This window comes from Hemitrygon akajei, chromosome 29 (genome assembly GCF_048418815.1).
Source record: "Hemitrygon akajei chromosome 29, sHemAka1.3, whole genome shotgun sequence".
Classification (NCBI taxonomy): domain Eukaryota; kingdom Metazoa; phylum Chordata; class Chondrichthyes; order Myliobatiformes; family Dasyatidae; genus Hemitrygon; species Hemitrygon akajei.
The window spans coordinates 33828080-33848030 of record NC_133152.1 but is presented as its reverse complement, the minus strand read 5'-3'; the positions used below and the strand labels follow the sequence as shown (position 1 = coordinate 33848030).

Below are 19951 nucleotides of genomic sequence, written 5' to 3'. Positions count from 1 at the left end.
ACATGGCGCAAAATATACTCTGGCCCACACAGCAGGGCAATTACAACAGGAAGATGGAGGAGGAGGGCACATGTGCAGTGCCAGTCTGTTCACTGCAGGTGTGTTGAACCGATAGCAGTATTGGGCAAGTTAAGGGACTCATTTACAAGCAAACAGAACCGTATTTTGCATGCAGAAAAGTATCCATCCGTAGGCTGGACGAGTTCTGCCAGCAGGACTTCTTATCAAATCACGTTAAGTACTATTTGAGTAGCACAGATACAAATGAACCAAAAGACCTCGTTAAGTGCCATACCCGATCTATGATTTTGTGCACAGACTTCCACAGCAGATGACTGGCTAATGACCAGCAGAGGGAACTCAAACAGAAACTGCATATGTTAGAAATATGCAGCAGACTTCTCAAATTTTTTGAATGAGAGGACAGGTTCATGTGCCTGTTTAGTAACTTATCCAGTCCTCATCTGATGGGATCTTTATATAACATGGAACATCTCCAGAAATACAATAACTCACTAAACTCCTAACCTCCACAGCTGTTGTTATTGTTCTCCTTCCACCTGTCTGAAACCTCAGTACTATTTTAGGCAGACCTGGATTTCTGCTCATCTATTTTTTTTAATCAAGTTGCTGCACATTTTCAACACTTCTGGATTTTGTAAGAATTCGTGCTATTTTGGGAACTTTATATTTTTGTTCAACCACTTGGTTGACTTCAAAGGTCCAAGATGAGCTTATTCCCCCAAATGCAAAGTGTGGCCGGTGCAGTGTCTACAACATTTCGGAATCCAACCACCATCTGAAGATCTGGGACCAGTAAAATACATTTCTATGCCAGCAGAATGACCAAAAACAGAACAGAAAAAAAAGAAACATAGACGTAGCTCTGACCTTAGTTCAAAAACATTCCTTCTCATCTTCTATTGCTGGCTTAGTTCTCAACCCACATCACCCTCCAAGGTCCTGGGTAACATTTTTGAAATGCTTCCAAGAGCCATTTTCTTAAAATGTTTATTTTTGTAAGTGTGATATCATTTATAAAACTGATTTAAATCTGATATTCTCACAGAATGAAAATAGCAAAGTGATATCACAGTGACTCATAATTCTGCATGATATTAACAATTGACTGTACTGGTACCAGGGTTGTACCACCCATTGGACTGGTTCTAACTCACAGCCCTTTTAACTTGGAGAGACTGCACTATCCGTTTTAAGATTTTTCAGCATGTACCCTACCAGCCTTTGACTGGAGACTATCCAAGATCCTTTAAACATATTGATTCCAGACCTGTACACTGAGGTGTCATCCAATTCATGACTCCTTTGTAATTGCTCTGATCATCAGCTGTACACTCGGAGAGAATTTTAACTCGATCGGTGTTCTGTCATATTTTAAGCTCCTTTTAACCATATTGGTATGAATCTTGTGCTGGCTATAGGATGAAGTATAATTGATGTCCTGTGTAAGTGGAATAAAACTAGTTCTATGCTCTCTTATAGGCAAGATGGAATTCAAAACATTTTTTCCTCACATTGCACAATGCTGACATAGCATAATTTAAAGCATCTTGAATTGGACTTCACTCAGTCTAATTCAATTAATTGCTTCAATATCAAACAATCAACAGTTGCTGGGGAAAAGGAGCCACAGACAGAGAGACAGAAGTAGAGAATGAGAAAGAGAGAGCAACAGAGAGACACACATCCAGACAGAGACAGAGAGAGACACATACACACAGAGAGGGAGAGAGAGAGAGAGAGAGAGAGAGAGAGAGAGACTCAGACAGAGAGAGACACACACAGAGACAGAGACAGACAGTGAGAGAGAGCGAGAGACCCAGACAGAGAGAGACATACAGAGACAGACAGACAGAGAGTTAGAGAGAGAGAGAGAGAGAGAGAGAGAGAGAGAGAGAGATTGAGAGACAGGCACACACATACACACACAGAACATCTTTGGTACCTCGACTGTGAATCCATTGCTGATCGGCAAGGTCTAGGCAGAATGTAGACTCTCTGACAACCATTCCTGAGTCACCATCCGTGACCATAATCAAATTCAGTCATGCCAATAAAGTACAGAGTTTCCCACAACTGACAAACTTTGAGCTTTGTGTCCCAATTTATGATGGTGCAGTTGAAAGTGGACATTACGTGAATTATGTCACTGGTGCAAACTTGTCATTGGGAATAGATAAAGAATCCTAATATGGTCTGGGCATGAAGGTGTCTAGTCTAATTTCACAACGGTACAATTTTGCACCAAGATGTTTATTACTATGATCACTTCAAGTAAAGTCATATCAGCTGAAAAACAAGCTGTAGGAAATCCAATTTATAGGTCAGATTGTTTCTATAATGGTTAATGTTCTATTATGAATGTATTGAGTATGCCCCATGAGAAATTGAATCTCAAAGTTGTATATGATGAAGTATGTGTATTTTGATAATAAATTTACTTTGAACTTTAGATTGTTGCAGGATCAGTAATGTGGTGATGGTTAGTTAAATGTTTTGCAAATATTACAGCCTAACTAAGATGAGCAAGGTGAAATTGCAGCTAATGATCCTTTTTACAGAAGCAATCTCCAATAGCTTGCTGGAAGCTTTCTCTTCCATCCCGGGCTTTGCTGTGGAAATGTAACCGCGGTCAGGCTCCTTGTAAGCTGATAATTGAGTAACCCTGCATCAAACTGCTTTACTTATTTCAATATTGCTGAGCTCTCTGACTCTAATTGAACAAAATTCAATCTTGTAATCCCTGAAAAGATACACCTTTAAGGTGGGCTCCATAAGCCAGCAATAGGAACTTCTTGTGTGCAAGATTTCACTGTTGGCTTCGATGTAAAGCTGGGGCTCCCAACCTTTTTTTTATGCCATAGACCAATATTATTAAGCAAGGGGTTCGTGGACCCCAGGTTGGGAACCCTTGATCTAGAGGTAGATCCTGTAAGGTTACAGAAGAACATAAGAAATAGGAGCAGCAGTAGGCCATCCGGCCCATCGAGCCTGCCCCGCCATTCAATAAGATAATGGCTGATCTGTCCGTAAACTCGGCTCCATCTATCTGCCTTTTCCCCATAAGCCTTAATTCCCCTACTATGTAAAAATCTATCTAACTGTATCTTAAATATATTTAGTGAAGAAGCCTCAACTGTTTCCCTGGGCAGAGAATTCCACAGATTCACCACTCTCTGGGAAAAACAGTTTCTCCTCATCTCCATCCTAAATCTTCTCCCCTGTATCTTGAGGCAATTTCCCCTAGTTCTAGTCTTACCTATCAATGGAAACAATTTTCCTACTTCGATCTTATCTACCCCTTTCAAGATTTTATATGTTTCTGTAACATCCCCTCTCATTCTTCTGAACTCCAGAGAGTATAGTCCCAGGTGACTCAATCTCTCCTCATAGGTTAACCCCTTCATCCCTGGAATCAACCTGGTGAACATCCTCTGCACTGCCTCTAAAGCCAGTATATCCTTCCTCAAGTATGGAGACCAGAACTGCACACAGTACTCCAGGTGCGGCCTCACCAGTACCCTGTATAATTGCAGCATGGCCTCCCTGCTCTTGAATTCAATCCCTCTAGCAATGAAGGCCAACATTCCATTTGCCTTCTTAATAACCTATTTGACTTGCAAGCCAACTTTTTGTGATTCTGTGAGTCATGGTAGATCCATACCCCTTATTGCCTGGCTCCCTGAAAACACTGGCAATGAAACGTGGCTGTGTTATCCTCCTTCAGAATGCCATCACTTCTCCTCCCACCACCCGCCCCCCACCCTTCCTCATGGCTCATAGTCAATACAGTCTCGTCTTTTGCTTGTCATATAGAAGGGGGTCTCTGTTGTAGTGTTTGAACTAAGCTACTTGTTAACTATTTTCTGTGTGACAATCGAACCAATCATGACTATTGTTCATCATTTCCTTGTGGTCACATGACCTAATGGCCATGATACATTCCCAGTGTTGAAATTGTTGTGAGCTCACAGAAGCGACTGTTTTCAGGCTGAGTAGTCAGCCTCACAGTTGAAGAGTTTGCAGAACTTTCAGCTCTTCATCTGAGTGGCCCTCTACATTGTACTGTCAAACAGCACAATGTAAACTTCAGTGGAACGTGAATGCCCAATAAAAAAAGTGGTATTTTGAACTGGCATTACCTACCTACTGAAATGGATCAGCCAAGATGAAATGGCAGAGCAGACTTGATAGGCCGAATGGCCTAATTCTGCTCTGGGGCTTATAGTCTTATGTGTATTTTATTTCATTGGAATCAATAACATAATTAAGTACAGCCAAATGGAAGTGATAACTGTTGATGTATTCGACAGAAGGCAATGAGGAAGACAATGAGCAAAGCCATTCCACAGTAGCTACTGAAGCCTTCCAGACAGTTTGTCTTCAAAGGTCAATGGTAAGAACTTAGCAATGGCAAGACCTAACTTTCTTAATCAACCAAAGAATCCAGAAAGCCTTGTCGGGCATACTTTCATCCCTCATCACCCCTTAAAGCAAGATTACTTCAGACCATGATGAGCTCTTCGTCATCTTTGACAACCAGTACAGGTAACTTGGTACAGATTGGATATTCAAGCTATCACTCTGTGTCTTGACAACTTTTGCATGTTTTTCAAGTTAACAGGTTATCTAACTGAAAAATAAAAGCCCAGCTGGAATCCCGTAAAGCAATAAGCACCAATACATAAAGCTTCTAAAGCAAGTTTTAAATAAAGAGATTAGACAATTTTGCAAGATTTTAGCCGCACAAAAATGAGAAAAATGCTTCTAAGCCTCTTCAAGATAAAGGCAGGCAAACAATCTGCCTTTTGTTACTTAACAAAGCTTGCCGACAATAAATTGAGACGAGGCGTGTGATCGATGCGTGAAGGATACTGAAAACATGACTAAACCATCAGTCCTAAAACAAGTAATATCGAGCATTAACACAGGGATTAGAAAATGTAACTTGTTTTTACAGTAATGCAGTATTGCTCTCCCATGAACAGGAGCAGTACAGGTGAAATGTTTTTTCTGCTCAATTTCCCCAACGTCTAGCACACTGTGTATCCATAAAGCACGGGGATGGGCCAGAGAAGAGAAAGGACTCATGTAGTCCAAGTTTACAGCATATTTAGCTATCAAATTAGCCAAGGATTTATATTAGAAATTTAGTGAAGAAAGATTTGAGGGAAGGTAACTATATTTTATCTAAATCTTGCTAAATGTAGATCCAGGAATTTTTAAGGTGGTAAGACACAAGACAATAAAATACATCTTGAGTTGAAACTCAGGTCCAAGCACACAAAAGTAAATACGAAGATTTATGTTAGAGGTTGGAAAATTCCAGAGCTAATGGTTAAAGTCTAAAAAACACTAAATTTCCCTGCACAAGTTGGATATTGCGAGAGGTTGTGCAGCTCATCACTACAAGTTGCAGGAAGACCTAGTATGCAGATACAGCAGGTAATTAAGAAGATGCTTTAAATGGCTCAATTTAATATCAGAGAATGCTTAGAGTATACAACCTGAAATTCTTACTCTTCATGGACATCTACAAAATAAAAAGCCCCGTAGAATGAATGATAGAAATATCAGAACCACAAAGCCCACCCCCCTCCGCCGCCCATCACACAAGCAATTAACGAAGTTATGACTTATAGTTGGAGGCTTACAGTGCAAAAGTAGGGAAGTTATGTTTCAATTATATTGTTGAGATCACATCTGGAAAGCTGTACAATACTGCTCTTTTTATTTGAGAAAAGATTTTTGAAGAAGTTCCAAGAAAGACTGATAATTGAGTAGGATATATCGTGAGAAAAGTGAGATAAGTTAGAATTGTATCTGGTGGAGTGAAAGAGAAATAGAGGTGACCTTTCCAACACATACAAGATAGAAGGGTCTTCAAAGTTAAATTATTTTCAAATTATATGTTCATATACACAACGCCATTTGCCCTAGGTCTGTATTCTTCAATGCAATTCTTATTTAACTGCCTGTCAAGATGTTGCTTACACATGGTTGATTCTGACTTCACCACATTCTCTGAGATATCAACTGCTATGTAAAACATTTCTTCTCAAATCCCCATTTAAAACACTGCCCTCCCACCTTAAACTTAGTTTTAATACCTGAACCATGAGAAATAGATTCTGATTTTCTACCATATCCATGCCCCCTGTAATTTTATATACCTCAAAAAGATCACTCCTTAGTTGCCTTTATTTCAGGGAAAACAAACCAAGTCCATCTAATCTCTCTTGTAATTGAAATCCTCCAATCCAGGCGACATCCTGGCAGATTTTTTCTGCACTCTGTAGTGCAACCACATCCTTCCTATAGAGCATGCAATATTCCAAGCGTCGTGTAAACAGTATTTTGCAAAATTACAAAATACCAAATGTTTGAAGGGATATGGGAAAATGCAATAATGTGGACTGTCGGCTGTGTCAAATAGCCTGATGCTAAAGGTATTCCCAAGGCGTTGTTGATGTGGAAGTTACAGCGATGATGTACTTCCAAGCTAGGATGTTGTGTGACTTTGAGAAGCCTGATATCAGTGAAATGGGACTTGCGGATGACATAAATCTCAAGTTCCTGCAGTGCATTTTGTAAATGGTAATCAGCATGCCAATGGTGGAGGAAATAATTGTTTAAATTGACAGAGTAGTATTAATCAAGTGTGTATTTTGTCCTGGATATTGTTGGAGTTATTGAATACTGTTAGAACTGCACTCATCCAGGCAAGTGTTCTTTCATGTATTAGTTTCCTTGGATCTGGGTGTTGCTAGGATATCTTTTATTGCCTATTCCTTATTGCTCCTGAGAAGGTGGTCGGGAACAGTGTATTTGAGTTGCTGCAGTTCTCCAGTGAAGTTATGTCCACAGTACTGCTGAATAAAGAGTTCCAGGACTGAGACCCAATGATGATTAAGGACAAAGGAGGTGTAAGGTGCTTCTTCCCTCCACTAGCCTGCAGATCACTCTTGGGCAAGGTTTAGCACCTGCTTAGACACCCTCCCCCATGAACTGGGTCATGTGAAGCCATGGAAGCAGTGCGGTGGATGGTCGTATGAGCAACTGGTGCATATCCCAAATCCCAGTTATGCGACCACTGACGCCAGGCAGACAATCTCTGGAGAGTGTTGATAATGACTGGGGTCACCCCGTCTTGTAAAGGCACTGCCCAGGAGAAGGCAGTGGCAAACCACTTCTGTAGAAAATTTGCTGAGAACAATCATGATCAAGCAATAAATAGTCGAATTTATATTCCTGGTCCATGGAAAAAAGTTAATTGGATTTGGGAAAAGAAGGAACAATCGGGAAAAGCCTGGAAAGCTAGCAGTCAGACAATCAAGTGAAAAACTATAAAAAAGGAGAAACTCGGCCTCAGACAGTTCAAATTCTTGCTGCTACTTGTACCAGATTGATTTGCCCCATCATTTCTATCCTTGACCCCCAGAGTATTTACGGACTTGATGAAGGTTAACACAAAGTAATAAAAGTGTAAATATGACAGCTTATGAAATTTACCTCAATATTCCATCATTAATCTTTTGTATCACCTTTATAAGCAAAGAAAACGCTATTTTCTATTGTGAGCTCATATAAACAAATCATTTGCCCTAGTTAATGCATCTCATTGTGGAATATATTCAAGCAGCCCCTTGGACTTGATCCCATTGCTACAGAGCTGAAATTAAGATTCTCAGCTAACTCCTGTTGAGTGTCTGTTAGCTATTTGTAAATAGAATGCTTGCCTCCCTCATTTTCCTTCAGTAATTATCTTAAACTAGTCATCCTTGAATTCCCACTGGGTTTGATTCAATAGTAGCCTCTCTTGTAAATGCCTTTACCAAAGGCATTTTGGAAATCTAAGTACAGTATCAGTTCACTTTCGACCATCCTCTCTTGATATTATTTTGTCAAAAAGTTGAGTGAAATTAGTTTGGGAAAATTTTGCTGAATCAAACACCAACAAACAACTAGAGAGATCTGTTCAGAATTTTTGAGCTTAGCAGTGCCAGACAATCCCATGCTACAAAGCATCACACTATTTCCAAAAGCACACACAAAATGCTGGAGGGACTCAGCAGGTCAGGCAGCATCAGTGGAAACGAATAAACAGTTGATGTTTTGGGCCAAGACCCTTTTTCAGAACAGTTTGGTAAATTACAATTACTATACCTTCCTGTCAATAGCCTTATAAAATTTGTGTTTTACTGTTATTATTGTTGACCTGAGCATGTTTTCTGGTGCTCTTCCATTCCCAGAATTGATATCCATTGTTACTTTATCTTAAGCTAGTTACATTAATTGCATATTTAGAATGAAGCAGAGCATTCTCAGGGAACACAACAGTGCCAATATTTGAACCACCGTGGCACTCCCATGCTTTTTATTTTATACATTTGTATTGATTTTAAACCATTTGACATTAAGACATAAGAGCAGAATTCGGCCATTTGGTTCATTGAGTCTGCTCCACCATTCAATGGCTGAAATTCCTGGGGCAAATCAGAAGGTGCACGATAGAAACATCCTAAAGATGAAGAAGTATTCTAAAGAGAGAATGAGGCAACCATAGCTGACAAGGGAAGTTAATGACAGCATAAAAGCAAAAGAGTGGTCATATAGCTTAAATTAGTGGGATGTTGGAGGTTTGGGAAGCTTTTAAGAGCCAGCAGAAGGCAACTAAAAAGCAATAAGGAGGGAAAAGATGAAATATGAAGCTAATAATATCAAAGAGGACACCTGAAGTATTTTCAGATATATAAAGAGTAAAAAAGAGGCAAAAGTAGTGTAGTGAACTACATATACCTGTCTGGACACCCCCCCCCCCCCCCCGCTGACTGCTCCTGTGGCTCCTCCCACAGACCCCTGTATAAAGACGATTGGGGCCTGAGCCCTGCCCTCAGTCTCCAGGATGTAGCATGGTGGTCAATTGCTGCTTGTTCTTTCTTCCAGTCAATAAAAGCCTATATCTCACCTCATGTCTCAGAGAGTTATTGATGGTGCATCAAGTAGATACTGTTTCATTGGAAAATGATGTTGAAGAGATCGTAATTGGGGACAAGGAAATTAAAGACAAACTAAATTAGTGTTTTGCATCAGTATTCACTGCAGAAGACAAGAACAGTATGCCAGAAAGTCATAGTGTCAGAGGACAGAAGTGAGTGCAGTTGCTTCTACTAGGGAGAAGGTACTTGGGAAGCTGAAAGGTCTGAAGGTAGATAAGTCACCTGGATCTGATGGACTACACCCCAGGGTTGTAAAAAAGGTAGCTGAAAAGATTGTGGAGAGATTAGCAATGACCTTTCAAGAATCACTAGGTTCTGGTATGGTTCTGGAGGACTGGAAAATTGCAAGTGTCACTCCACTCTTCAAGAAGGGAGGGAGGCAGAAGAAAGAAAATTATGGGACAGATAGTTTGACCTCAGAGGTTGGAAAGATGTTTAAATCCATTATTAAGGATGAGGTTGTGGGGTACTGGTGGTACATGATAAAATAGGCCAAAGGCAGCATTGTTTCCTGAAAATTCAAAAATCCGAGTTGCAAAGGAACTTGGGAGTCCTCGTGCAGGGTTCACTAAAGGGTAACTCGTAGATTGAGACAGTGGTGAGGAAGGCAAATGTATCTGATAGAGGTGATCACAGGCATAGGATAGGCAGACAGTATCTTTTTTCTCAGGGTTGAAATGTCTAATATCAGAGAGCATGCATTTAAGGTGAGAAGGGTTCTTCTGACATCAGGCATATACCTCATTGCCATTTGCACACTGTCCATTTTCTCCCTTGTGTGACCAATGACCTTTGCAGATCACTCATAATGGAACTAAAAGCACATTTCAATATTTTCTTTTGCTACAGATGCTGTATAAAGGGATATTCTGCTGACATTGAAAGGCCTGGCCAGACAGCATTAGAAATCATTGCAGTCTCCTCAGAACACCTTCTAATGACCATGGAATGTGCTAAAGGTAACTCTGGGTGTACTATGCTGCTGACATGATGATATGGCTGACAGCACTCCATTAATATGCCTCTGACTGGCTGCTCAGCTTGATATGGGGACCCAAAGGAGGAAGCAGAAACGTGCTCCCTTTCTGATCTATCTACTCCCCCAGAGTCTTCCAGAACCCCTGATTTCACTCGGATCTTTTTGATGAATAACATATTTGAACGCTCAGGTTTTCCAGTACTTTTAACAATGAAATATGTGACATTGTATGAAAAGGCCATCAGCCATGCTCATAGTTTCTTTATGAAGTTCAAGGTCATTTTGACACTCAACTTTCTTGTTAGAAGATCTTCGCAAGTGCTTGAGTCCGACCTCAGCCAAATAGTAGTTCATTCCTGCAGCAGATAGTTCATTGCAATACTGTAAACACAGATAATTTTATTTCCCTCCACATATGCTGCCTGCCTTGTTGTGTTTCTCCAGCACATTGTATGCATTTCTTAAAATTATTAGCATCTACAGAATCTATTGTGTCGATGTTTGTATCTACTTAGATTACAGTTAAGAATGGGTGGCTTCAGCAGCACTGGCATTTACCAGTCTTTTTGGACTCCAATGACTGTCAATAGCGATTGACTGCTTCCGTAAGCCAATGTGGGCTCCCTTTAAAATCTTGACCTTTATACTAACCTGGAAAATTTTGCACTTCCTTAATGTGCAGGTAGGTTTGGACTATCAGAAGAAATTCTGTTTGGTTCATAATACATTTCTCAGGAAGTAAGGAATAAAGAACAACTAAGGAAAATAAGGAAATAAGGAATAAATGCAAAAAAAAAACACAAATAAGGAACAGGTTTTGAGGGTCTTAGCATCGGATGGTGGAACTGCACCGTCACCGAACATATACAAGGTGATGTGTATATTCTGTAACATCAATGTATGCAGAATTTTTTTTTTAACTTAAGCCGTACTGCATATTTTGTAAATATCTGTTTTGCACAGACAATAGTAGTACCACAATCTCATTGTCTTGAGCAATACTATTCTTTGATGATCTAATTCTGTGGAAGACTGCACTTTCAGGCATTTTCAGCAGCCAGCAATCCCCAAATGGATAGATCCACAGGGATAAAAGACTACTTTCAACTTTGTTAACTCCTCATATCAATGCACTTTCCAATCGTACAGTCAGAGTCAACGACAGCCACACAAGTACAACAATCAGTGTGGAAAACACTGATTTTCTAAAAATGAGGTTTTGCTGTCTGCATGATTTCAATGGTTCTTTGCAGTGCTCACTAACCAGGTCTGGAAACGTTATTATAATTCAGAATTGCATATTCTTACAATCAAAAGGCAGCTGCAGTGCTCGAGGAAGAGCAGCAAGAATATGTAGACACTATTAGTAGAGCTACTAGGACTTGATGTGTCAATCCCAATGATAAAGTTGGCACTCTGGATGTTGGCAGTGGCTTGGAGTGGTGACGAGGAGGGTAGCTACGTCATCGGGGTCATCAGGTGGGCACCCTCCTTCTTTGACGATTCGTTGATAAGCCCACGACATCTCCAGAGGGCTCAACGGTGCTACCTGGTGTCCCAGTTACATCCCCTTCAGTTCCGTACCCTCCTGTCTTCATCTTGCAGCCCAGTTGTTGTCTTTCCTTTTAATCCAAATCCAATTGCTGCTTTCCTCTGCTGTATTTGACAAGGACTTGATTGCTTGTTGGAGGGAGACACCCCTCACCCCCACCTTCTTCAATAGACTGGTCGTAGATGTAGCAATGAATTTCCTGCATACCACTTCTACTGGGAAAATCTTGGTCTTCCAGCCTTCCTGAGCAGCTTCAGTTGCCAGTTCAGAGTACTTGGTCTTTTTCCTCTCATAAGCTTCTTCAACGCCATCTTCCCATGGTACTGTCAATTCCACAACATATGCCAGCTTGGCTGTTGTGGACCACAGGACTACATCTGGCCGGAGTGTTGTAGCTGCAATGTCTGGGGGAAACACAAGTTTTTCTTGTGAAGAATTAAAGCCCAAGGTCCATGAGGCAGAGCCTGGACAGTAGCCGGCAGACGAGGGCCAGTGGGAAGAAAGGGACAACAGTTTGTTACTGCTCAGCATTCACATTCTCAACTCTGAGTTCAGTGGAGGAGGCAGGCATTAGCTGTGTCCATCACAAGGGACTTTCCAACAGAGAAACACTTCTCATAATGAATCTGTGAAATCAAAATTATCCACAGCAAACTCAGTAACCTTACCCATAATCTAATGTTTACCATCGGTATGATGCACCAATGATTAAATGGGTTGTCTGGATGATAATAATTTCTGAGACATAGCCCTAAAGGTCTATATGCACTGCTTATTAGACATAAATAGATACCTGACACAGTGACTGAACTAGCTTGCAACAATGGCTCTCCATGCCTTTAGCTCTTTCTGACAGTTCTTTTGATAGCAAGAATTTTACTACACTGGCATATTCTATCGTCTTCACAGCCTATGTGTTCTCCATGTTCAGAACATGCCCAATTACATCTCCAAGTAAAAAATGCTCCTCTGATTTTACGAGCTTCGATTGTTCCACCACTTCCACAAGCAGCTCATACAATACCACCTAGTCGAGCACTCTCAAGACACAATCAAGAAATATTTTTATTTGCATCCATGCCCAAAATATGTCCCACTGTCTATGTGCAATAAAGTGTTGCAAACCAAGGAAATAACAATGTGTCCTTTAAAATTATTATGTATCTATTCTATTCTTAAATTTAAAAGAATTAATATCAGCGTTACAGATGGTCCTAGACCAAGGTTCCTAATCTGAGGTCCATGGACCCCTCAGTTAATGGTAGGGTTCCATGGCATAAAAGAGGTTGGGAACCCATGCACTAGACCTATTTCTTCCCTTGGTCTAAACCTGAGTCAAGAATAGCGAGATCCCAGATCTGCAATGTGCTTGTGCAAAGTTTAAATGATGACACAGTTGGTTTGACAGGAGAAGTAAAAATTGAACATCATGTAGAAAAAGGCTACAATAAAATTAACGGGCTTCTATTTCCAACTTCTACCCAAAGACTCCAGTTAGAAATTTTACAGCAGATGCTGATGAGAATGTCATTGTGGTGCTTCCCATGGTAAAATATGCAGCTGATTCTCGTCTGTTAGCTGTGGACAATGCCATGAGTGAAATCAGAAGCAAGTTCCAGAAAGAGTCTTTGGTCCATTACTTGGGCTTTGCACAACTCCAAAGAGAAATAGTAATGTCAAGTTGAAAATTGGTTTAACCTGGAACATGTTGATATATCCCTGTTGTAACCTGGACTTCTCACTTTTTGGTGGAAGTTCCTTTTGCTACATCACTACCTTACTCGTGTTAAACTCACTAAAATTATGTCAACAATAGTACAAGAAGCCAAAGTGAGATTCTAATGTGTTTCTTAACCTGTAGTTTTGCTAACCCTGTTTACATTGAAACTTTACTAGTCATGGGACCAATGCTGAGATTTGTGACCCTGTGAGGCCAACCTCATGTTCATGTTTGGAATGCTTTGCCTATAGAGGTCAAAGTCACAGTGACTTTTAATCTTCATAGCCTTAGGCTATGAAACTCCTGACCTCTGCCACAGCTCACATTTTGCAGCCTACTGTGTCTCCTACCTAGGAGACCTATACTCACCGAGAAAAGACCTCATCCATTTAACTTGCAGGCATAAATACTCAACTGCATTGCAGTCTTCTCCAAAACACAGGCATTATTGACAACCAAGAGAAATCGGCAGATGCTGGAAATCCAAGCAACACACACAAAATCCTGGAGAAATTCATCAGGCCGGGCAGCAATTATGGAAAAGTGTAGAGTCAACGTTTTGGGCTGAGACCCTTCAGCATTTCCCAGGCAATATCTTGGCAGGAGTCCCTACTCTTTGAACTTTGTAGTCCTGGAGGGTGTTCTTGGGCATCAGGGACAAGGAGCTTGTCTTCTGCCATATCTTTGATCTGCTAGTTATCACCTTCCCATTCTCCTCCCATCACTGCACCATGCATTCATTCGGTAGTAACAGACCTTTGTAGGTGTTAGAGCGTTATTTGTATCGTGGTGTCTCCAAGCGAAGGCAACACAGTTTGCACCAGTGAGGTTAAATAGCAGCAGCTGCGAGAACTTGCACTTGATCAATAGAGTACGCAAATCACTAAGTCAGTTTGAATTCAGCACAGGGGAACCGGATAACTCTCATGTGAATTTTGCAATTTTCACAAGCAGCATTCAGATAACCCACAACTTTGCTTCATCACCATTCGACTCTGGTAATGCAATTTCTAGACTCTGGTTTCGAAAAAGTGGTGATGTTGTGTGATAAGGGAAAAGGAGCAGAATAGCTAAACAGAAAATGAACTTCCCAACAGCTTGTGAATTTGATTTTACATGTAATGTTGCAGAGGCACAGTGCATTCAATCAAAGCCTAGGTTACTCATACAGCCTGGCATATCTACCCTGGAAACTTCTGTATTACACCAGCAGCAGCTCAGTTTCACTGGCTTCCTTATCATTTCTGTACAACAGGTGCTTGAGTGATACCATTGAGTGAAAATGAAGTCTTTGTGTCCTGTGACCATTATCTCACCCCCCCCCCCCCACGGAATCACTTAGGTAAATAAGGCTCGTTGCCACTAGATCCTGGCGATAAGAACACCATGTCTCTATCATTCGACTCTTAACTGTGAAATTGAAAATTGGTTTAACCTGGAACGTATTAATATATCCCTGTTGTAACCTGGACTTCTCACTTTTTGGTGGAAGTTCCATTTGCTATATCACTATAGCAATTTTACAAATGCAATTTTTGCACACATTTGGTCAGTTCAAGTAACTTGTGTTAACATGATGCCTGAACACTAAATCTTGTATTTTACCTGCAACAAAGACTTCTCCTTGAAATTACATTGGTGAGTCGCATGCCGCTCACAAAGGACGTTTTCTATTTATTAAGATACAGTGCAGAATAGTACGCCACCCAGCAAACCCAAATTCAACCCTTACCTCGTCAGGAGACAACTTACAATGAGCAATTAACCCATCAACTGGTAGACAGACATACATTGTTGATCCCGAGGGAAACTGGGTTTCGTTACAGTCGCACCAACCAAGGTTAGTGTAGAAATATAGCAATATAAAACCATAAGTAATTAAATAATAATAAGTAAATAATGCCAAGTGGAAATAAGTCCAGGACCAGCCTATTGGCTCAGGGTGTCTGACACTCCGAGGGAGGAATTGTAAAGTTTGATGGCCACAGGCAGGAATGACTTCCTACGATGCTCAGTGTTGCATCTCGGTGGAATGAGTCTCTGGCTGAGTGGTACGTCTTTGGACTGTGGGAGGAAACCAGAGCACCCAGAGGAAACCCACATGACCATGGGGAGATCGTACAAGTATGGGCTAAAATAGCACTTAGGTTAGTTCTCCATGTAGTGTGAATTTGATTTTAATGTTCACACTTCATGCAAAGACCTGACTGCTTGAGAGGTGTCAAGTGCCATGTTTTCCCTATTATTACATACTTAGCACTTAATTTTAAGATTCCTGTGCACAATTCAACAGCAGACTATAAACATTCAAATCATTACTGAATCTCTAAGGGAATTTGTACATTGTGCATGAATGCACTCACTGTGAGGCAACGGTAAGATGTTTCAGAACATAAACACCAGAAGATGTTTCAGAACATAAACACCAGAAGATGTTTCAGAACATAAACACCAGAAGTGGTTACCCCATATCGCCCATGCTGACCAGGATGTCCAGGTTGAGGTGTTGAGCCTCCAGTAAGGTGTCTTGCAAGCTCAGAGGTCCAAGGAGCCACCAATGAAACAATAGTGAGAGAAGTACCCAGGGCAATAAATGCAAGAACAGTACACACTATGTGCTGGAGGAGCTCAGCAGGTCAGGCAGCATCTATGGGTGGGAATAAACAGTCGATGTTTTGGGCTGAGACCCTTCATCAGGACTGTTTATCTCCACCCATAGGTGCTGACCGACCTGCTGAGCTCCTCCAGCACATTGTGGGCATTGCTCAAGATTTCTAGCATCTGCAGTGCCTCTTGTGTCAATAAATGCACAAAGTTTTGCCCTATTTCAATACCAGTGAGAATTTAGGCCAATGTTAAAAACCATAAATCTCATCCACCAATAATAACATTATTACAATCACAACCTTATGACTTACACACAGACCTAATACCCATTTCAAGCTATTCAATCCTGGCAAACATTTTGAGCCCATAAATTGTTAAGCACTGATTTACACTTCTTCTTTTCTCTTCATTTGAGATCTGATTAAATGTCAGACACAATGGCACTGTGTCTTCTTCAGCCATTAATGGTCTAATTGCAATGTCCAAGGCAGGTAATATTTCTTGGCCTCTGAAATTCAAAACCCACAATAGTATGATATAGGAAAGTAGGAAAGGAATGGAGGGTTATGGGCTGAGTGCAGGTCAGTGGGACTAAGTGAGAGTAAGCATTCGGTGCGGACTAGAAGGGCCAAGATGGCCTGTTTCTGTGCTGTAATTGTTAAATGGTTATATATGATCTGGGTAAAGACAACTGAGCTGCCTTTTAGTTGATGTTAAATTGCAAATTGACTTTTAATTTAACATTTAATTGACTTTACATTTAATTGACCACATAGCGAAAAAAAAGAGATTGTAGAATTTTTATCATGACCATCAGTCTCAGCCTGGAGTATCAGATGGATGGTTAGCCTCTGCCGTGCAGATAGATTGAATTACTGGTAGAAATCATGGGCTGGGCTGTCATAATGCCAGAGACCCAAAAGAAAGTCAGCAATTAACATTAATGCTGAAAATGGCATAATCATACCATCCTTCACACATTCCACTTACTCTTAATTTCATAACCTTTTGGACGTTTAAGATGAATTAAATATCACCTGCTCAGCTCCCACTTTCCCCCTTGTGTCTTTTTGAATTTCAGAGTGCAAAGAGGTTAAGACTCTGCAACTGGACAAAGCGAGTCAGAAAAAGACACAACGCCCCCAACCAAAAAGAGACAAGACGAAACACAAGGGGAAAAAGAAGCCATTCACTCTTTGAGTCTTCTCTGATGTTCATTAAAATCATGGTTAATTTTATGTTTCACCTTGGTTCCAATTTCCTCTCTATTTCCTTTCACTATTGTCCAAAAATCCTCCTGGTCTTGAATGACCAAACATTCACAGCCCTCTGGAGTGGGAATTCTCAAGATTCTAAATATTTTATGAGAGAAATTCTTCCTCATCTTAAAGGATACTGCTAATATCTCTGATAGAAGCGATGGCAATATATCTATCAAAAGTTCTGAAAGGATGAAATATTAGAAGGACTGGTCATGCTCAAAATAAACAAATTATCCAGTCCAAATATGATGAGAGAGTTAGGAATGAAGGTTCTAATCTTCCAACCCTCCCTCGATATAGAGCAGATGTCAGATGACTGGCAAGAGGCAAATGTAAGATTTCTGTTTAAAAAAAGGTTTGCAAGGATATGCCAAGAAATTACAGTCAAGTCAGTTTAACCTTGGTTGTGGCAAAGTTCTTATAACCATTCATTATGGAAAATATAATCAGGCAATCAAGCTTGTGTTGATAAAGAACAGCCAACACGTTTTATTAAAGAGAAAACATGTTTTACCAAGCTATTTATATTCTTTGAAGAGATATTATAAAATGCAGTGAATGTTGTGAGTAATAATTTTGAAAAGATTATGTGGAATCCTATGCTAAAAGTAAGTTAGCAAAGTTCATGGAATTATAAGTGTTATAGAAATATGGGTAATAAATTGAAGAAAATAAACAATTAGCATCTTATACAACAGAAGACATTGTGAGATGAGAGGGAATTGCAATTCATGAACAATATGATGATTATCTCATTACCTTCAGTTAAATTGTAAATAACATGGTTAAAAGAGGATCTGCTTGTTTTTCAGTTTTGAGGATAGCAGTCAAGGGCAGGGGCCATTACTTTCTCACATATGTAATGGTCACTTACACATGGTAAAATCTCCAAATTTACAAAGGACACAAAGCTTGGAGAACAACAGACTGCAAGTGCTAAGCCACTTAATGTGAAGATGAGAAGTTTCTTTTTTCATACACTACTTAATCTGTGTAATTCACTACCACAAAAATCAGAAAAAAAACAAATGATCAAATATAATATTCTAGAACCTGTTAAATATTTTTCTTAGGGTTAGAGGGATCAAGAGGCATGGGCAAAAAGTTAGAACACAGTGCGAATCAGCCAGGAGCATATTGAATGGCAGAGTGGATTCACAGGGTCAAGTGGTCTACTGCCTACTCTTATTTTCTGTATTTTTGTTTTATTTGTGTATATATGTATGCGTACATGAATCTTTAAAAAAATGACAGGGTGTTATGCGAGAGTAGTCAGCAAAGCATTTGGGAGCCTGAGTTTCTACAAAGAAGTGAAAAATACAAAACCCTGTAAAGAGTGATTAACTTGTATAACCTGAGGGTCATTTAAGAGACTCTCAGTACGTGGAGCTTAGAGAAATAGAGGGCTATGCAGTAGGGGAATTCTAGGCAGCTTCTAGAGTAGGTGACATGGTCAGCACAGCACTGTGAGCCAAAGGGCCTGTAATGTGCTGTAGATTTCTACGGTTCTGATCTGGTACTGATCATAATTGAATTTCTACAGTAATGTGCAAAAGTCTTTGTGTGTGTGTGTATATATATATACACATACATACATACACACACACACACAAGAGCACAAGGGGTGATTGATAAGTTTGTGGCCTAAGGTAGGAGGAGTCAATTTTAGAAAGCCTAGCACATTTATTTTTCAACATAGTCCCCTCCTACATTTACACACTTAGTCCAGCGGCCATGGAACATACGGATCTTGGACCTCCAGAAAGTGTCCACAGATAGGTGATTGATAAGTTCGTGGCCTAAGGTAGAAGGAGATGAGTTATACAGCTCTCGTTACATGCACATGCAGGTCAACTCTTTGAGTGATTATGCAGAAAGTTTGAAGTTAATAACTCATCTCCTTCTACCTTAGGCCACGAACTTCTCAATCACTGTGTGTGCGCGCACGTGCGTGTGTGTGAGAGAGAGAGTGTGTGTGTGTGAGTGTGTGAGACTGAGAGTGTGTGTGTGAGTGTGAGAGTGACAGTGAGAGAGAGTGTGTGTGTGTGAGTGTGAGAGTGACAGTGAGAGAGAGAGAGTGTGTGTGTGTGTGTGTGTGTGTGTGAGAGAGAGAGAGAGAGTGTGTGTGTGTGTGAGAGTGTGTGAGAGAGAGTGTGTGTGTGTGTGTGTGTGTGAGAGAGAGAGAGTGTGTGTGTGTGTGAGAGAGAGAGAGTGTGTGTGTGTGTGAGAGTGTGTGAGAGAGAGAGAGAGTGTGTGTGTGTGAGAGAGAGTGTGTGTGTGTGAGAGAGAGTGTGTGTGTGTGTGTGAGGGGCATACGTCTTGAAATTTTATTTTGCGGCAGCGGTACAGAGCAATACATAAAATTACTACAGAGTTGTGCACTCTCGTTGTAACTGACGATAACCTTCAATATTATTCACAACACACCAACCTGGGTGTTGTCTGCAAACCTACTAACCCACCCTTTCAGTTCCTTATTCAAGTCATTTATAAACATCAGAAAGAGTAGTGGTCACAGAATAGCCACCAACCTCGAGGCATATGACACTCCATTTACTACCACCCTCTGCCTTCTATGGGCTATCATTTCTGAATCCACACAGCCAAGTTTCCATGGGTCTCATGTCTCATCACTTTCTGGATCAGCCTTCCATCATCAAATTCCCTCTCACTGGGTTCTACCTACATTGCGGTGGAAGTTGAAACCTTAACAGGTTGTTCAAATGTCATGTTCACCAGTGTTAACATGGATCTATTCTACACTTCATACAAAGCTTCATGAAAAGTGTCATGACACCATCCCCATTGATC

At 40.5% G+C, this 19951-nt stretch overlaps 1 protein-coding gene and 1 long non-coding RNA gene across 11 annotated transcripts in view; one reads left to right on the top strand and one right to left on the bottom strand.

The window, feature by feature from the left end:
• LOC140718424 (uncharacterized) overlaps window positions 1–17063 on the top strand; it is a 67451-nt gene extending 50388 nt beyond the window's left edge. Inside the window, exons 2-3 of the long non-coding RNA XR_012096689.1 lie at window positions 9870–9979; window positions 16960–17063. This is a non-coding gene — a long non-coding RNA (uncharacterized lncRNA). The remainder of the gene's footprint in view (window positions 1–9869; window positions 9980–16959) is intronic.
• The window catches only part of prdm16 (PR domain containing 16), a 716934-nt gene that overhangs the window by 563120 nt on the left and 133863 nt on the right, over window positions 1–19951 (bottom strand). The gene's annotated exons all lie outside the window — the stretch shown is intronic.